This window comes from Trichomycterus rosablanca, chromosome 2, assembly GCF_030014385.1.
Source record: "Trichomycterus rosablanca isolate fTriRos1 chromosome 2, fTriRos1.hap1, whole genome shotgun sequence".
Taxonomy (NCBI): Eukaryota; Metazoa; Chordata; class Actinopteri; order Siluriformes; family Trichomycteridae; genus Trichomycterus; species Trichomycterus rosablanca.
The window spans coordinates 44563042-44567926 of NC_085989.1; positions in this window are offsets into that span (position 1 = coordinate 44563042).

Sequence of the window (4885 nt, forward strand, 5' to 3'; positions counted from 1 at the left end):
CTGCTGGATTTTTGTCATTGTTTATGTTTTGAGGATGAACATTATGCTGCTTCTGTTTTCTTCCTGGTGCTGATGGGACAGAAAAATAAGGATTGAATCACAGATATTTCAGAACGTACATAGGCAGCATTCAGAATACAGCAGCAATTTTTATTTTACAGTTTTTACTTTCATATGAAGTTCATAGCAAAGCCTAGAAACATTGACAGCATTAGGCAGACGTTTTTAATCAAGGTGATGTACAATTGTGACTGAATACAATCCAATAATTGGCTAAAGACCTTGCTTAAAGGCCCCCTAGTGGCAGCTTCTGTTTCCTCCTGGTGCTCTCAGGTGCTGATGGTACAGAAAAATAAGGATTGAAACACTAATATTTCAGCTCTTTCTAGCAAATCCTCACTGTCTTTATCACAAAACAGACCTTTAGGTTCTCTGTATGTTCCTATACTGGCGGTGCTGCACAGAAATATGGGTCCTAAGGGCTTGTTAGGACTTTGTTAGGCCTCCAGTCACCTTGTTCCTATGTCTGTGTGTGTTTACTTCGGACACTTTGGTACCTCCGGCCTTCCAAAGTGTGATTTGCTGACTGACCAAGCTGGTACTGGCTGATTGGAGACAAAAGGAAATTGCCATTGTGGTGCTGATAGAAGCTGATTTACGGTTTAGCGGAGACTGATTCATTACCGTTTTACCAGCTTTGTTAATGCAGTTCAGTATTTCTAAATAACATGTAGGTACAAATTGGTTAAATAGGTAGGTACGAGTTGTTTAAATGTTTGGGCATTTTTTTTATATCAAACCTATTATGTGCTGGATACTTTTTGCCAAAACATACATACACATGAACATATTCTGAATACAGTAAAGTAAGCAGTTACTGTATATCATGTTCATTATGCACTGTAAAAGGCAGCATTCAGAATACAGCTGCTACTTTCTTACAGTTTTTACTCTCATATGAAGTTCATATCAAAACCTAGAAACATTGACAGCATTAGGCAGACGTTTTTAATCAAAGTGATGTACAATTGTGACTGAATACAATCCAAGAATTGGTTAAAGCCCTTGATTAATGGCCCCCTAATGGCAGCTTGGTATAGATGGGGCTTGAACCCATAACCGTTGAAGCCATAACATTAAAACCACCTCCTTGTTTCTACACTCACTGTCCATTTTATCATCTCCACTTACCATATAGAAGCACTTTGTAGTTCTACAATTACTGACTGTAGTCCATCTGTTTTTCTTCATACCTTTTTAGCCTGCTTTTACCCTGTTCTTCAATGGTCAGGACCACCACAGAGCAGGTATTATTTAGGTGGTGGATCATTCTCAGCACTGCAGTGACACTTACATGGTGGTGGTGTGTTAGTGTGTGTTGTGCTGGTATGAGTGAATCGGACACAGCAGCGCTGCTGGAGTTTTTAAATACCGTGTCCACTCACTGTCCACTCTATTAGACACTCCTACCTAGTTGGTCCACCCTGTAGATGTAAAGTCAGAGACGATCGCTCGTCTATTGCTGCTGTTTAAGTTGGTCATCTTCTCGACCTTCCTGACCATAGAAAGTCCTGACCATAGAAGAACAGAATGAAAGGGGGCTAACAACGTATGTAGAGAAACAGATGGACTACAGTCAGTAGTTGTAGAACTACAAAGTGCTTCTATATGGTAAGTGGAGCTGATAAAATGGACAGTGAGTGTAGAAACAAGCAGGTGGTCATAATGTTATGTCTGATCGGTGTATGTATATATATATATATATATATATATATATAAAATAATATTTAATTAGTTTAACCTGCTCATAGGTGAAATACTTGCTACGTTAAGGTTAGCAGCTGGCTACTGCGATTGACTGGCCTACCTTGTCAAAGTTGATGCACACTGTATTTCATATCAAGTCCCAATTTCCCAAGCAAGAGTCAGACGGTGACAAAATGTGCAATTGTACACAAAATGTGCTGTTAAATATATCCATGATAAAGTATTAATGTTTCTGATGTAAGTTTTATAGACTCATTAAGCTAGATGGGTGTGGAATCAGCACTCCATACTGAACAGAGATAAAAGAACAAGGATTAATCATCTGGAGAAAGCTCTGATCTCCACTGAAACCGAGCATGGTTATTTCCACATTTTTCTGATAGGCGTCCACATATTTCCTAAACTCTACTAGTAAACAACCTACATTTTTAAATGGACTGTTCAGAAATCAACTTGCCATTTGATTGAGTTTTCTGAACCTAATACTGGCAGGTGATAAGAAGTGGCCGCAGAGTGATCAAGTGTCTGAGGGGGCGTGTGATGATCTGGCTGTTTTTGATCAGTTGAGGGGTTGTGGAAGCAGCAGCGGATTTACAATCAGGAATTTTAAATGACTAGATTTAGAGAAAATTATATTGCTGATCAAATCTGTTTAAGAGCCTCATGCAGTTGAAAAGCCCTTGTTTATTTTAAACATATATTTTACTGTCAGCTCATAACATTATTAAAATCACTTATATCCCTTTAGGGAATGTCATGACCAGGGTACAAATTTATTTTTATCACGTTTGGTAATATCAGCTGCACACCAGACATTAACTAACACATAAACACATTTGATTAAACCAGTGGCTTTGAAATGTATTATCTGTATCATTTATGTATTTTATGAATGTGTTGCTACTTTAAAGGGATTTGAATGTCTCATAGATAGAAGACAATGCAGTGAATCAAAACAACTTTTTCAGACCCTAACCAGATGCTTTTTAAAATGCACATTTTATATGTGTAATGTATTAAAATTACTTTGTTAGGTGTTTTATTAAAAAAACAAACCTGTTGGGACCAAGCTCACTACTTCTGAGGCATTGCTTCTTTCCAAATCCTGCAACATGGAAAAATAAAACCTTACAAAAAATTATTATTGTCATGGCTGAAGGAAACGCAAACAAGTTCTGTAATGATGCCACCTGGGATGGATCTACCCTGCCTGTTAAAAATGAGGGGTTTGAATTGAGAACTGCTAGTGTTAGAAAGTCTGTCTAGTTTTGGAAAGAACTTACAATAGGACAAAAGACAAACCAAGACCATGATTTTCAACAGGCCCACCCTGTCACTAAAATGATGTGCTTACTGTATACACAGGCTTATTGTTTACACCTGTTGTGTGTGTGGTGGTGCGTATGGGTTTCGGTTTAATCAGAATGATACTTGGTCTAAGCTTGACCACTGGTCTAAGCTGTTGGATCATGCATGGCATTAAACACTAGGCAACTGAGTGGTGCTTTTTGTGATTTTAACATGTGTCCCAGTAAGAGTTTTTTCTCTTGCCATTTTAATCCAATCTGACTAAAAGCATCTGCACTTATGACTATGTATTTACCCTGGGACCGGCACTGAGAGCGCAACTGCACCTCCCAATGGCTAAGCTGTTTGAGCATCATCCACTCAAACATAGCCAATCATGTCTGTGTAGACACCCTTGAATTTTACAGTTTTTTTAGTTACTCTAGAAGAGAATGACCATTAGGAATTCTTTATACATTTTAACTAAAGCTAATGAAAGTGAAATGAAACTCAGTATAAAAATGAAACAGCATCACAAATGGTGACTACTAAAATTAAATTTTATTAACTCTTTCTGGTTTACAATGAAATTATGCCAGCCACACAGTGATCTGACCGGGGAAAAGTGCTGTAACAATAATCAAAAAAACAAAACAACCGACTTGTCAGCTGAGTACTTACAGTACAAAAGCAAGACGTAATAAATAGAAAACAAACATAATAAAGAATAGAAAAAATGCATAGAAGTTTCATTTCAGGAAATTATTTGACAAATCTTAACAACATGCAACGAGGATAAGTGAAGCACGACTAACCTAAAAGTTTCTACACATTAACTACTTCTGACAGTTGGAATTTTCATGACAGGAGGTGTTCAACATTTAAAATGACGTTGTATTGTAACAGACAAAATGCAGCCTGAAAGACGTTCTACTCTAATAAACAGAAGTGCATTCTTGAGGCCAATCGTGTTTGCTAAATTGGACCACAAAATCTTGCATGGTTTACCCTGAATTGCTCCCACTACAGTTCTGGGAGTCAGTTTGGCAGTATTTTCATAGGGCTTCAAGCTTTAAGTGCAATTTTAGTGTGTGACGCAGAATTTTCAGGCAATCATTACTGACAAAATCACTCACAGGTACACGAATAAACAAATATCAAAAGAAATGATTAAAGGCCAACAACTGAGGCAAAAGGTTCAATCATACGAGTTAAAGACATCGATGCTTTTTCTTTCACAGTTCACGTCATCTGAATGACTAGAATTCCCTTTTATCTCTCATCCTGGCACCAACTACTGGCCAAAACTACCATGTACCTGTAGTAACACCCTCAGACTAGAATCCTATCACTTACCTTTCTGTTATTAATAATCTCTGAATCGGTCTGTCTGTTCTTTTTCTTGTTCTATTCCCACTTATCAGCCAGGAATGAATCTACCTTCAGAAACACATACAAAAGTAAAATCACATACCTCACCCTGCTTTAGACCCTGTACCAGGTACATAAACTAGAATCATTTAGATTGGGGGTGTCAAACTCAATTTCACCGAGGGCCACATCAGCATTATGGTTGCCCTCAAAGGGCCATTTGTCTTTTCTGTGTGGAGTTTGCATGTTCTCCCCGTGTCTGCGTGGGTTTTCTCCGGGTGCTCCGGTTTCCTCCCACAGTCCAAAGACATGCAAGTGAGGTGAACTGGAGATACTAAATTGTCCATGACTGTGTTCGATATAATCTTGTGAATTGATGAATCTTGTGTAATGAGTAACTATCATTACATCAAATTTGTAACGTATCCTGCTGCGATTGCAGTCTGGCCTTTATTTCTTG